At 37.3% G+C, this 16,285-nt stretch overlaps 1 non-coding gene across 1 annotated transcript; it reads right to left on the reverse strand.

The window, feature by feature from the left end:
* Nucleotides 1–428: 428 nt before the first annotated feature.
* TRNAW-CCA (transfer RNA tryptophan (anticodon CCA)) lies at nt 429–500 on the reverse strand. Its single transcript has one exon. It is a non-coding gene; the product is annotated as a tRNA-Trp (tRNA).
* Between the last annotated feature and the right edge of the window lie 15,785 nt (nt 501–16,285).

Genomic DNA, 16,285 nt, shown 5'->3' on the forward strand with positions numbered 1-16,285 from the left:
CCAGTATAAAATGGTTTTCTGTCCACAGTCTAGAATATACTATGAGAAGCTGAGAAACAGAGCCTCATGCATAGCTCAAGGAACTGCTGAGAATGTTGGCCCTTTATCTAAAAAAATGAGCTAATCTCGATTTCATTTTAATAGAAGGAAACCAAAGGCTAAAAAGAGGAAATACATTGCAAAAAAATGAGTAGTTATAGGTAAAGAAATCATTGTTTAGATAGGACAATTTGGTAAAATAAAACTCTGTATTTCTGGGGTTGTCCTAATTGTATCCAGATTGAATCCATAATACTTCATAGGTGAAGGTGAATTCGCTCAGTCATTTCCGACTCTTTGCAACCCCATAGCCTACCAGGCTCCTCCATCTATGGGATTCTCCAGGCAAGAATACTGGAATGGGTTGCCATTTCCTTCTCCAGGGGATCTTCCCAACCCAGGGATCGAACCCAGGTCTCCTGCATTGGAGGCAGACGCTTTAACCTCTGAGCCACCAGGGAAGCATAGTACTTCATAGGGATCTCAAGAAGCAATCTGTCATCTTTATTTATGAAAAAAGCATATTTATGCAAACCCTGGGGTTTCCCAGGTGACTCAGTGGTAAAGAAATCACCTCAAATGCAGGAGACACAGGAGACTTGGGTTCAATCCCTGGGTTGGGAATATCCATTGGAGGAGGGCATGTCAACCCACTCCAGTACTCTTGCCTGGAGAATCCCATGCACTGAGGAGCCTTGTGGGCTACAATCCACAGAGTCAGCCACAATTGAAGCAACTGAGCACGCAGGCAGGCATTCAAATCCTATGTCTCTGTAAAGGACCCACTGTCTGGGGAGGAAGATGAGCATCTAATTTCACTCTGTATATCCACACTGATTTACAGATAGAAGAGAGTGAATAGTACCAGTGAGAGCAATTGTTTCATTGGTCCAGTTGAAAATTTCATCATGTATTTAGAAGAATCAATAATGCCATTTAACACTTAAGATTTGTTTCCTAGTTCTTTTTAATAAAACGAGAATAATTCCTCCCCAAAAGACCAAGTCCATCACGTTATCAGGATGCAGACAAGAATTCATTTTGCCTCTTTGTTAAGATAATGGAACTCATTTTAAACTCCAAGATGAGAAAATACTTTCCTAATAAAGTCAATTACTTAATTCTGAAGTTCATTACTCAATTTACTTCAGGATTATTGAAGTAAAATAATATCTGTAATGTGGTAATTTTATATGATGCGTTTAATGGCTTACAAATAGCTCAGGTTAAATTTTAAATTTGATTTTATTATGATTTTATTCATAACTAAGTTATAATCTTCTATGAAACTGTCCCTATTTAAAAAGACCTAAGTCAACTCTCATAGTTATCCCAGCTAACATTTCCTCCACCTTTCATTTCAACACTGACACAAAATTAAAGCATATTGATAAGGCAGGAACATTTTAAAAGTATTGTATTTCTTGCCAGATAGGATTACTTCTGGAAAGTTTAAATTTGCAGCTATAATATCACTGGATAAACATACCCCAGTAGATAAATACCCCAGTATATAAGTAACATTTGCTTTTAATTAAGTGTAGACAAGAAAACAAAGAATTAAAATCCACCATAGTCACTTCTTCAAAGCTGTTGGCTGAATTATTTCTAACACCACATGAAAACTGGGCGTGATTATAATCCACTGTGAAAACAAAAACAAAATGCTCAGAATGTACCAGTAATGCTTTAGGCAGTAATACCTTATATTTTGGATTATTTTTCAGAGAATAAGCTCTTGAATGCAAAAGCACAGAATCTAATAAGAGAGTAGGCCTCTCTCCTGTCATTTTTAATGAAGTATCATTAGGAATACCACTACAAATAGGTAAAATGTCTGTTTGTAAGAATATGCAATACTTCTTTTCATTAGTCAATTTTAGAAGTGCTTTACAAGTCTTTTATTTTGTAAGCTAGAAAATCATTGATCAGCTAAATACTCTTTCATACAAGAAAAGAGGAATTTATTGGTTCATTCCTAGGTGAAAGGAAGCTTCCATGTATTTTTAATATTTTAAAGTAAAGTGAGATTTATCACTACCTTTTCTAATATACTCACCTGTCTGAAACACCTCTCTACTCTGAATGGCAGTTTCAAATTATTATCTCTAAATATATCAGACTCCTCAAAATGTATTATTAGAAAGGATAAATTGATGAATTACTATCCTCAGAGGCAACATGACACTTGACTGCCTCTTTGCAACTGAGAATGAACTACTTGAGTGTGAAGAAGGAAATATCCAGGTCTCCTTTCCATCCAATAATCTCCATTCCATTGAAAATTATATCTCTACACTGTGTGACATTCTTAAGTGTGTCATTATAAACTTTCTCCTGAAAAGACTGAAGTGGTGAGAATTGATGGTTCAAAAAAAAAAAAAAAGATGAACCTCGCTTTCTATGACTAGGGATGCATATGGATGTTATTCCATCAGCAGCATTTTTGTGTGTGTGCAGTTTGTGCTGTGTTCAATCACACCCATCTCTTTGCAACCCCATGGACTATAGCCCACTAATTTTCTCTATTCATGGGATATTCAGGCAAAAATACTGGAGTGGGTTGCCATTCCCCCCCGCCCCCAGGGGATCTTCCCAACCCAGGGATCAAACACATGCTTCTTTCATCTCTTGCACTGGCAGGCAGATTCTTTACCCCTGTGCCACCTGGGAAGCCCTGATTTCACCAGCACCTGAGTGTAATTGTAATGGCTGTCTGAGAAGGCCTTACAAATAGCTGTGAAAAGAAGACAAGTGATCTAGTTTCATTCTTTCACAAGTGGTTGACCAGTTTTCCCAGCACCACTTGTTAAAGAGATTGTCTTTACTCCATTGTATATTCTTGCCTCCTTTTTCGAAGATAAGGTGTCCATAGGTGTGTGGATTTATCTCTGGGCTTTCTATTTTGTTCCATTGATCTATATTTCTGTCTTTGTGCCAGTATACTGTCTTAATGACTGCGGCTTTATAGTAGAGCCTGAAGTCAGGCAAGTTGTTTCCTCCAGTTCCATTCTTCTTTCTCAAGATTGCTCTGGCTATTCGAGGTTTTTTGTATTTCCATACAAATCTTGAAATTATTTGTTCTAGTTCTGTGAAAAATACCGCTGGTAGCTTGAGAGGGATTGCATTGAATCTGTAGATTGCTTTGGGTAGTATACTCATTTTCACTATATTGATTCTTCTGATCCATGAACATGGTATATTTCTCCATCTATTAGTGTCCTCTTTGATTTCTTTCATCAGTGTTTTATAGTTTTCGATATCTAGGTCTTTAGTTTCTTTAGGTAGATATATTCCTAAGTATTTTATTCTTTCCGTTGCAATGGTGAATGGAATTGTTTCCTTAATTTCTTTTTCTATTTTCTCATTATTAGTGTATAGGAATGCAAGGGATTTCTGAGTGTTGAATTTGCATCCTGCAACTTTACTATATTCCTTGATTAGCTCTAGTAATTTTCTGGTGGAGTCTTTAGGATTTTCTATGTAGAGGATCATGTCATCTGCAAACAGTGAGAGTTTTACTTCTGCTTTTCCAATTTGGATTCCTTTTATTTCTTTTTCTGCTCTGATTGCTGTGGCCAAAACTTCCAGAACTATGTTGAATAGTAGCGGTGAAAGTGGTCACCCTTGTCTTGTTCCTGACTTTAGGTGAAATGCTTTCAATTTTTCACCATTGAGGATAATGTTTGCTGTGTGTTTGGATCACTTTCTAACACCACACACAAAAATAAACTCAAAATGGATTAAAGATCTAAATGTAAGACCAGAAACTATAAAACTCCTAGAGGAGAACATAGGCAAAACACTCTCTGACATAAATCACAGCAGGATCCTCTATGATCCACCTCCCAGAATACTGGAAATAAAAGAAAAAATAAACAAATGGGATCTAATTAAAATTAAAAGCTTCTGCACAACAAAGGAAACTATAAGTAAGGTGAAAAGACAGCCCTCTGGATGGGAGAAAACAATAGCAAATGAAGCAACTGACTAACAACTAATCTCAAAAATATACAAGCAACTTATGCAGCTCAATTCCAGAAAAATAAATGACCCAATCAAAAAATGGGCCAAAGAACTAAATAGACATTTCTTCAAAGAAGACATATGGATGGCTAACAAACACATGAAAAGATGCTCAACATCACCCATTATCAGAGAAATGCAAATCAAGACCACAATGAGGTACCACTTCACACCAGTCAGAATGGCTGCGATCCAAAAGTCTACAAGCAATAAATGCTGGAGAGGGTGTGGACAAAAGGGAACCCTCTTACACTGTTGGTGGGAATGCAAACTAGTACAGCCACTATGGAAAACAATGTGGAAATTCCTTAAAAAATTGCAAATAGAGCTGCCTTATGACCCAGCAATCCCACTGCTGGGCATACACATCGAGGAAACCAGAATTGAAAGAGACACATGTACCCCAATGTTCATAGCAGTACTGTTTATAATAGCCAGGACATGGAAGCAACCTAGATGTCCATCAGCAGATGAATGGATAGGAAAGCTGTGGTACATATACACAATGGAACATTACTCAGCCATTAAAAACAATACATTTGAATCAGTTCTAATGAGATGGATGAAACTGGAGCCGATTATACAGAGTGAAGCAAGCCAGAAAGAAAAACACCAATACAGTATACTGACACATATATACAGAATTTAGAAAGATGGTAATGATGACCCTGTATGCGAGACAGCAAAAGAGACACAGATGTATAGAACGGACTTTTGGACTCTGAGGGAGAGGGAGAGGGTGGGATGATTTGGAAGAATGGCATTGAAACATGTATACTATCATGTAAGAAACGAAGTGCCAGTCTGTGTTCGATGCAGGATGCAGGATGCTTGGGGCTGGTGCATGGGGATGATCCAGAGAGATGATATGGGGTGGGAGGTGGGAGGGGGATTCAGGATTGGGAGCTTGTATACACCCGTGGTGGATTCATGTCAATGTATGGCAAAACCAATACAGTACTGTAAAGTAAAATAAAGTAAAAATAAAGAAAGAAAGAAAGAAAGAAAAGAAGACAAGTGAAAGGCAACGGAGAAAAGGAAAGATATACCGATTTGAATGCAAAGTTCTAAAGAATAGCAAGGAGAGATAAGAAAGCCTTCCTTAGTGATCAATGCAAAGAAATAGAGGAAAGCAATAGAATGGGAAAGACTAAAGATCTCTTCAAGAAAATCAGAGATACCAAGGGAACATTTCATGCAAAGATGGGCTCAATAAAGGACAGAAATGGTATGGACCTAACAGATGCAGAAGATATTAAGAAGAGGTGGCAAGAATACATGAAGTTCAGTTCAGTTCAGTCGCTCAGTCGTGTCCGACTCTTTGCGACCCCATGAATCGTGCACACCAGGCCTCCCTGTCCATCACCAACTCCCGGAGTTCACTCAGACTCATGTCCATGGAGTCAGTGATGCCGTCTAGCCATCACTGAAGAAAACATGAAAGAACTATGCAAAAAAAGATCTTCATGACCCAGATAACCATGATGGTGTGATCACTCACCTAGAGCCAGATATCCTGGAATGTGAAACCAAGTGGGCCTTAGGAAGCATTACTATAAGCAAAGCTAGTGGAGGTGATGGAATTCCAGTTGAGCTATTTCAAATTCTAAAAGATGATGCTGTGAAAGTGCTGCACTCAATATGACAGCAAATCTGGAAAACTCAGCAGTGGCCACAGGCCTGGAAAAGGTCAGTTTTCATTCCAATCCCTAAGAAAGGCAATGCCAAAGAATGCTCAAACTACCACACAATTGCACTCATCTCACACACTAGCAAAGAAATGCTCAGAATTCTCCAAGATAGGTTTCAACAGTACATGAACAGTGAACTTCCAGATGTTCAAGCTAGTTTTAGAAAAGGCAAAGGAACCAGAGATCAAATTGCCAACATCCATTGGATCATTGAAAAAGGAAGATAGTTCCAGAAAAACATCAACTTCTGCTTTATTGACTATGCCAAAGCCTTTGACTGTGTAGATCACAACAAATTGTGGAAATTTCTTCAAGGATTGGGAATACCAGACCACCTGCCATGCCTCCTGAGAAATCTGTATGCAGGTCAGGAAGCAACAGTTAGAACTGAACATGGAATAACAGACTGCTTCCACATTGGGAAAAGAGTACATCGAGGCTGTACATTGTCACCCTGCTTATTTAACTTATATGCAGAATGCATCATAAGAAACGCTGAACTGGATGAAGCACAAACTGGAATCAAGATTGCTGAGAGAAATATCAATAACTTCAGATATGCAGATGACGCCACACTGAGGGCAGAAAGCAAAGAACTAAAGAGCCTCTTGATGAAAGTAAAGAGGAGAGTGAAAAAGTTGGCTTAAAGCTCAACATTCAGAAAACGAAGATCATGGCATCCGGTCCCATCACTTCATAGGAAATAGATGGGGACACAATGAAAACAGTGACAGACTTTATTTTTGGGGGGCTCCAAAATCACTGCAGATGGTGACTGCAGCCATGAAATTAAAAGACGCTTACTCCTTGGAAGGAAAGTTATGTCCAACCTAGACAGCATGTTGAAAAGCAGAGACATTACTTTGCCGACAAAGGTCCATCTAGTCAAGGCTATGGTTTTTCCTGTAGTCATGTATGGATGTGAGAGTTGGACTATAAAGAAAGCTGAGCACCAACGAATTGATGCTTTTGAACTGTAGTGTTGGAGAAGACTCTTGAGATCCCTTGGACTGCAAGGAAATCCAACCAGCCCATCCTAAAGGAAATCAGTCCTGAATATTCATTGGAAGGACTGATGCTGAAACTGAAGCTCCAATCCTTTGGCCACCTGATGAGGAGAACTGACTCATTGAAAAAGACCCTGATGCTGGGAAAGATTGAAGGCAGGAGGAGAAGGGAATGACAAAGGATCAGATGGTTGGATGGCATCACTGACTCAGTGGACTTGAGTCTGAGTAATCTCCAGGCGTTGGTGATGGACAGGGAAGCCTGGCATGCTTCAGTTCATGGGATTGCAAAGAGTCAGACACAACTGAGTGACTGAACTGAACTGAATGTAATTACCTGAAAATAAAGACAGTGACTTTTCCATTTATGGAGAACCCCTCCACCATATGGAGCTCCCAGATCTCTGGCATTTTTTACTCCATAGTATTAATATTATTCCCTGTCTTAGCTCAGACACTTACTCCAAGAAAGTGCCATCACCAATAACTGAGCCCTTTGCATAATCTTTTGACCCTAACCTATTTTTCTGAACTTCACCCACTTAAGCTCTTGTTTTCCCCTTTCCAGTTAAAATTATATAACTGATCTCTGTATTAACTTCTAGCATACACCCTTAGCCTCTTGTCCATTCTCTGTCTTGGTAATCCTGGTTATGTCCAAATCTCTGACTTCTCTGTGCTCATTGAACCTGTGTAACTGATTTTACTTTGTATTCATAACCACTAAGCTCAGGTGGATCCTAATTGTTGTTAAATTTGTCCATCACATTTTGATATTAAAACCAAATACACAGATATCCAGAAAGCATCTTTACATATAAAGTAAAGATTTTATCCACCAAGACTTTTCAATTTTGAATATAGTATAAATTATCCCAGGGGATAAATAATATTACTTTTAATTAATGATATACCAAAAAAAGAATAAAATTCACAATAGCCATTTATGCAAAGTTGTTTATAAGATTTAAGCATAGCATAAAGTGGAATTTAATCCTAAATCTAAAACCCTGTAAAGTCAGAAAGTGAATATACTCAGACTATGTTAATATTCTCCGCTATAATCACTGGTATTTCAGATTCTGCCTTCATAGTCCTACATTGTGTTTGCCAATTTACTTTACTGCTCTCTGAGACGACAGTATCATGCCTTCTCCCTTTTCCTCCTCCATTACTCCTTCTCTATCTTCACTTCCAGACGAAGCCTTTCTTTCCTAGCTCCCATGGAGGAAACCTAAGTAGTCTGGAGAAAACTTCCCCTTGCCATCTCCACCACATCTGCCATGTTTTGCTCCAAGATGCACCCACACTTTTTGCTTTGTTTCATGCTTGTGTGAACAAACTCTCTATGCCTTCTATCAAGCCCAAATTTTCCACTTGGGTACCAGACCCCGTCTGTTTATCCTCATCTACTGAAGGACATCACTGCAGACATTCTCCTGTCTGGCATCGTGTTTTTCTTCTGCATTCAATCATTTCCACCAACATAATACTAATAATGACAAAAATTTTTACACTGCTTATTTTCTTGCAGGTACTCAGATACATTAATTTAATCCTTATGCCAATCCACTGAGAAAGATAACTTTATTGCTGTCCACCTTTTACAGATGAAAACTTGGAGCACAAAGAATGTAAGAAATTTGCCTTAAGGAGCAGAGGTAATAGATTGTGTGGAAGTAAAATCTAATACTCTTTTATCCAGCTTCTAGTATAACTGTATACTTCACATACCACAGTCAGGGAAAATTTTATTCTATGATAAACTAAAAAAGAGGGAGTAATCCTGATTGGTTCTTGCTCTTAAAATAATACAATTTGAATGTTTTCCTTCAACTAGATGTCCTAACAAAGATAATTTTATCATTAATTCTTGATATAGCACATAATTTTTAAATATATGATAATTTAAAAATTATTTTTTGCCAACATAAGCAAATGTAATGTACACTGTTAATTTTACATTTTTCTTTGTTGTGTTTTATATTTGACAAATATTTTCTTCTGAAATCTGACTCACTTTTTCTAAGTGCACTTGTTTCTGAGTCTTCTTTGGCAGTCCTTCTTACAGGTTCTATTAAGCTATAGTCCACAATTAAACACAATAGAAATGTATAGTTTGGTGGCATTCCTTGTCTGGACCTGGACAAGCTAAGCCCTTGGCTCAGTTTTGCTTGTCCCTTCATGTATGGTGACTGAGTTTTTTAGCTCTAATCAGTAATTCTGTTTTATGATCAAGTCTGTTTCTGGTGACAGCAGTGGTGAAATCTGGTTTTAAATTATACAGCTGACATGTGGTAGATATCAGAAACTGTGTCTCTCAGGAAGCAGCTGACAAGAAATTGAAGTTTATTTCCCTATTAGTCTTTATTTGTGTATTGTGTTTGTCTTAAAATTCTAATATTTTCTGACATATGACAATGAAGGATTAAAATGCTTTTGTTATTTTTCCAACCATTGGTAAAATCGTCTCTGATTATGTGATTTGTGTTTCTACCTATTTAAACTTGTCTATCAAGAATAGCTTTTGAATAAAACTAAACTAAATTTCTAACTTTCAATGATCAACTTTTGTTCATTGCCATGTAAACACCTTCAATAATAAGATGACCCCCAATTAGTGTCTCTTCAGGACCCTTTAAATGAGGCTAAAGAAAGAAGATTGCTACAGTTAAAAAAATAAATAAATAAATGTAAGAGATTTTTCTGCTAAATTCAAAAGAAAAGCACAATATTACTTAGAATTTCAACAAATGAAGCTTTTTAAAGATCTAATGGGCTCAATTTTTGTCTTTGTGTCTTTAAATGTTTGATAATTCTTGAGAGGTGCTGGTACTTCCATTCCTTTTGGTTTCTAAAACTGGCTCCTCTAGTTTGGACAAGAATTGATAAAGCTTTTTTTTTCTAAATACAAACCAAATTTAGAAAAGAAATCTATACCTTTTGTCTAGATATGAGATGAAATAAAATGAAACAAAGCATAGTATAAACTCTCTTAAAATATTTAATGAGGCAAGACCCCTACCTCTGACTATGATGGAATCACAATGAAGACAAGTACCACAAATTGAATGGCTTATTAAACTGATAAAAATAGGTGAATGGTACTCAGGCTCCTTAGTGGTGGTGAGGGATGAGGATGGAAAACAAGTGTAAGACAACTGACTTAGGTCTTCCATGTAAGTCAACTTTAGGGTGGTGGGATGCTCTTTAGAGAAATGGGAAATCATCAATGAATTTTATTCAGGAAATGACCCTTATTTAAGATTCACATTTTTTTGTTACCTATGTTGACTAATTTTTTCTTGAATGTTAAACATTTCAAATTTACTGATAACAAAAATGTGTCACTTGCCATATTCCTTTAGAATGCATTGAAGTTTATTCTAGAAAGCAGGTAAGTTTCTTGCAGACCAGCTTGATCTTTTCAAGGGTTATTTTTGCAAACTCTCACATCTGTTCATTCACTCATTAGCCATTTAATTTAGCAAGAAACTCCAGGAGATCAATATGCAGAGTTCTGGAGCATTTTCTCCACATGATTCTCTCATCTTCAGTGCTGTTCCCTACAAATTCCATCCCATTTAGCCTCCCTAGGGGCCGATCTCTATTTCTTCCATTCACTGAGACCACCTTACCCTGTCTAGGCTTTCCTCACCATCTGGAAAGCACCTCCAAGTTCATTTTGTCTCCTACTTTTAGAGATCACAGTCCCAAATTGACCACTATGCCATGTCTACAAACAGTTGCCGCTTACATTCTGTCAAGTTTTCTCTATACTCATGGTAGAAGAAAAAGTTTGGCTCCAGTTCCTCTAAAATGATTGTCTATGCATGTTGTCTTGGATTAGACTATCTGTGTTTTCTTCTGAGTTTTCAGGGGAGCTGTTCCCCTGCTATCCAACCCACTCCTTTGTACCATTACTGAAGGAAATGACTGAAATAATCTAATTATCTCTGAGGCTTTGCAGTAAGTTTGTGTTTATTCAGTTTACCATTTCAGAGGAATATATGATATTTTAAAAATAAGAATAAAAGTAGTATACATGGCTTATTATTATTTACTATATATCGAGTTCTGTGAGTAATACTTTTCAGAAAATATTTAATTTTTTACAAAATGTTTGTAAATTAGGGCATTACATACTTGATTTTACTCATGCAATACACTCACAGTGACTCACCAAAAGTCAAGTGTCTAGTAAGTGATGGAAACAAACATAACTTGTCTCTCTACCTCTCTAATTCCCCTCTAACTTATTTTAGGGGGCTTCCCAGGTGGTGCAGTAGTAAAGAATCCACCTGCCAATGCAGAAAACACATTAGACATGGGTTCAATCCCTGGGTCAGTAAGATTCCCTGGAGTAGGAAAAGACAACCCACTCCAGTATTCCTGCATGGAAAAATCCACAGACAGAGGAGCCTGGCAGGCTACAGTCCATGGTGTCACAAACAGTCATACACAGCTAAGTGAATGAGCATGCAAACATGCAATTTATTACAGGAATGCCTATTAAAGAAGTTAAAATAATAGCCCTAACAAAAGTGCCTTTCAAGCATATTTACTCCCGTGAAAAAGCATTTCTCTGAGGGATGGTATCTCAGTGTGGTTTTTAATCAAAACCTGTTTTTATTCACATTGACCCAAGTATTTCCTTCTAATGCATTCAAAATGTTTACCCTTTCATAAGAATAAAACTGAACTGAGAATCAATATTCAACATAAGAAAAAATAACAACAAAGCTTACATTGTTCTTACAGCGTTAGTTCAAATTAAGACTCTACCATTTGGAGCTGCTATTAAAATTATATCAGATTCTAAATTCAATTTTGAAATTGTTTCAAAAACTAATGAGATTGTAACATTTCATGTAGAAACAAGCTGTGCTGGGAATAATTACTGTTTAGCTTATGTTTCCCAAAAATAATTAAGAAAACTGCTATTTGGAAAGAGATTAGCTTAGTAGAATGAGAAACCATCGGGAGCAACATTTAAATAAAATTTTTTTCAAATTAATTCAATAATTAATCAAACAGCAAATTGATATTCTATTGGAGAATATGCGTTGAACATTATTTGTGGGTCAGTAATACTCCTTTCCTCTCAAAAAACTCTGAAAAGTTTATTGCATTGATATGATCAAATGATGATAACATAATGAATGCATTAGTTGATCAAGTAAAAAATAAATATCTTTTAGTGGAGATATCATGGTCTCTGTGGAAATTTTTCAAGCAATGATACCTTCAGATTTTTATTTATCCACATTAATAGTGCTCAGAATTATAGATTTTGTGGCTCTGGATCAAGATTTGGAAAACCTTCACTTAAATGACCAGATAGTAAATATTGTCAGCATTGCTGACAATACCATCTTTGTTGCAGCTACTCAGTTGTCCTCATAGTGTAAAAGTAGCCATGGACAATCCGTAGTAAAATCAGTGTAGCTTGTGTTCCGATAAATCTTTGTATGCAAAACCAAGTATTCAGCGGACAGTTTTATCTGTGGGTCATAATTCCAAGACCCCTGATTTACAACATAGATTATTTTGTAATTTACACTTAGACCTCACAATTCTCTGTTTCTTGACATTGGTCAACAGCGTTAGGTGTGGGGAATCAAGTCTTTTTTAAAAATAAACTCATGTGGTTAGTTTTCTATTATATTTTCCCTAGAGAGAAATTGAATATGTGCTTCCCTATTTTCTGATCAAGAAAAGAGATAGGATACAGATAGACAATTCTTCTAAAACGATTATTAATATTTAGGACTTCCCAGCTGGGCTTATGGTTTAAAAAAAAAACTAAAACACCCACCTGCCAGTGCAGGAGACATAAGAGACACAGCTTCAATCCCTGGGTGGAGAAGATCCCCTGGAGAAGGAAATGGCAACCCACTCCAGTACTCTTGCCTGGAAAATCCAATGGACAGAGGAGCCTGGTGGGCTAAAGTCCATGGAGTTGCAAAGAGTTGGACGTGACTGAGCGACTTCACTTTCACTTTTCACTTTCATGCATTAGAGAAGGAAATGGCAACCCACTCCAGTGTTCTTGCCTGGAGGATCCCAGGGACGGGAGTGCCTGGTGGGCTGCCATCTCTGGGGCCGAACAGAGTCAGACACGACTGAAGCGACTTAGCAGCAGCAGTCTTTATTTAAAATTCTGATATTCTATCTATTAAGGATTTTTATTTTATTTATTTTTTAATTTATTATTTTTTTTAACTTTACAATATTGTATTGGTTTTGCAATACATTGACATGAATCCACCACAGGGGTACATGTGTTCCCCATCCTGAACACCCCTCCCCTCTCCCTCCCCATCCCATCCCTTTGGGTCATCCCAGTGAACCAGCCCTGAGCACCCTGTATCATGCACCTTTATTTTTCATATATCCAGTTAAAATATTATGTATCTTGTAAATTCCCTGGTGGTCTGGTAATTAAGACTCAGCACTTTCACTGCTGAGGCCAGGGTTCAATCCTTGGTCAGGGAACTAAGATGCTGCAAGCTGTGAGGCCAAAATATATATATATGTGTGTGTGTGTGTTTGTGTGTGTATGTGTGTTGTGTATCTTGATTAGTCAGTTTTTTGCTTCGTGCTTTCATTGATGCCAGAGATACCTCACTCACCTTCTCTAGTACCTTAGATGTCAAAGAGCGTCTTCTTTCACCACCAAAGTCACACAAAGATTTTTGTGTACAAACTCCCTTTTCAGATTCTTATATAAATTCCCTCCAAAGGACATAAAACCATGCTGCTAAGTCACTTCAGTCATGTTCGACTCTTAGCGACCCCATGGACTGCAGCCTATCAGGCTTCTCCGTCCATGGGATTTTCCAGGCAAGAGTACTGCAGTGGGTTGCCAGCTCCTCTGAATCGTCTTTCCTACTTCAGTATGAATCCTTCCACCAAAATCCCCCACCCAAATCCTTTACCGTCTCTTTCTGATCGTCAAGTTTCCTCTAACCTAACCAATCATGTCAATGTAAAGTTTTTCCTGGAAATCATTGCAATATATTTTTATAATCCACTATGAATTCCTGGCTATGCTTATATAAATCCATGAAGTATCAAAGGTATGTAAAGAAGAGGAACTTGTTTTTAAGATTCAATTTATTTCAAGTCACCTGTCTTGACATTGTTAATGTTGTTGACTGTCAGTCACTAATGGCTCTAACATTTCCAGCAGGACAATGAATCCTCTGGCATTGTCTTCCTTGGATGATTTTAAGCCATTTCCACAAAGGGCTAATAAGCCAATCATTTCTTTTGCTTAAAGAAACTGCAGAGTGGAATAAAAAAGGAGCAAAGTGGTGTTTTAGTCTCTGTTGTGAATACACTCAGGGAGAGAGTCACAGGTGGGACTCGGGTGCAATAAGAAAACTATGGAAAAAGACTGGATTTAGAAAAAAAATGCAGAAAAAAATGTGCCCATCTAAACCAAATAAACATCTATTTCAACTTACTTATTTTTAACTTATCTAACAAGCTTCAGACAGGTGACACAATTCACAGGAAATTAAATTCAAACACTGAAGAAAATCCAAAGATAAATTGAGAATATTCAAGAAGCTCATTTTAAAATGACAAATCATGGCAAAATATAGATGTGCATTAGAAAGCATGTCATAATATCAAATACATAAATGAAATTTCACAAAGACAAAGAGATGTTTCAGAAAGAGAATTGATTGGTGAGGCACAGAAGTTTTCTGTGGAAGGTGGAGGGGATTTGGCATTGCAGGAAAAGGAGATGATACTGTGTGCTGGTTTGACAAATATCTGCATATGAACTATTTTCAGCAGGCTTTCAAAGACCAGAGAAAGCTTTGAAGCAAGTCTGTGTTGAATTAGAACTCAACATGTGGAACATTCTGAGATAGAAAAGTTCACTATAATTTAGTAAATTATTTATAATTGGTTCAAATTAGTACTTTAGTATACATATTGTTGGATATCTGTGCATACAATTATTCACTTCAAAACATGAATTTCCCTGCAACTGCCAATTGTTACAAAAGACTCCTGCTGATTATCCTAAAAAACTCAGTTGGAGTTTGGCCAGACCTATGTATTCAAAGTAAGGTAGAAAATTAAAGTTATTATGTGGACAATATAACGGAAACAGAATCTTCTGAACCATTCAGAGGACTAAGCAACCCTGTAACACTGGACATCCATTTTCCTCTTATTTCATCCGTATTCACCATCGATTCTCAAAACAACTAGCCCCAAGGCTTGAAATGTAAGTCAGGAGCTTTATTCTGAGATGATACCAGTTCCAAAGTTATAAAGGCAGTCATCCTAGTGGTAACATGCTAATCACTGAAGAGGCTCAAGAAGACAGGGATTGTCTTTGGATTTTCCATGCTTTTAAGAAAGCAAATATAAAGCTAAACAAAGTGTGTTTGGAAATAGGCACTAGATTGCTGCTCCATGTGGATTTGAGGAGTTAGTGTGGCATCACTAACTGTGGAAAATTCTGAAAGAGACAGGAATACCAGACCACTGGACCTGCCTCTTAAGAAATCTGTATGCAGGTCAGGAAGCAATAGTTAGAACTGGAAATGGAACTAAAGACTGGCTCCAAATAGGAAAAGGAGTATGTCAAGGCTGTAATATAGTCACCCTGCTTATTTAACTTATATGCAGGGTACATCATGAGAAATGCTGGGCTGGATGAAACTCAAGTTGAAATCAAGATTGCTGGGAGATATATCAAAAACCTCAGATATGCAGATGACACCACCCTTATGGCAGAAAGTGAAGAAGAACTAAAGAGCCTCTTGATGAAAGTGAAAGAGGAGAGTGAAAAAGTTGACTTGAAGCTCAACATTCAGAAAACTAAGATCATGGCATCCAGTCCCATCACTTCATGGCAAATAGATGGGGAAACAGTGGAAACAGTGTCAGACTTTATTTGGCGGGGCTCCCAAATCACTGCAGATGGTGATTGCAGCTATGAAATAAAAAAGATGCTTACTCCTTGGAAGGAAAGTTATGACCAACCTAGACAGCATTTTGAAAAGCAGAGACATTACTTTGTCAACAAAGGTCCATCTAGTCAAAGCTATTGTTTTTCCAGTAGTCATGTATGGATGTGAGAGTTGGACAATAAAGAAAGCTGAGTACTGAAGATAATAGATGAAGACAGGCTATACGGGAAATAGATGATAGACAGACAGAGACTGGAAAAGGAAAGGGCAACCAACTCCAGTATTCTTGCCTGGAAAATCCTATGGACAGAGGAGCCTGGCATGCCATAGTCCATAGGGTCAGAAGAGTCAGACACAACTTAGCTACTAAACCAGACAGACAGATAGATAGATAATAGGTAATCAAGGAATAATTTATCTTTTTACATTTTCATACCCTTTAAAACACTAAATTTTTCTGCTTCAAAAAAGAAGCTTTTTCTGTGTACAAGAATAAAATTGTTCCTTATCAGAATTTAACTTGAGGAACTCTTAAAGAATGATAGTCGTCTAGTGAAAAATCTTGTATTCTCTCTCTCTC

The sequence above is a fragment of the Ovis canadensis genome, chromosome 8 (genome assembly GCF_042477335.2).
Source record: "Ovis canadensis isolate MfBH-ARS-UI-01 breed Bighorn chromosome 8, ARS-UI_OviCan_v2, whole genome shotgun sequence".
In the NCBI taxonomy this organism is placed as follows: domain Eukaryota; kingdom Metazoa; phylum Chordata; class Mammalia; order Artiodactyla; family Bovidae; genus Ovis; species Ovis canadensis.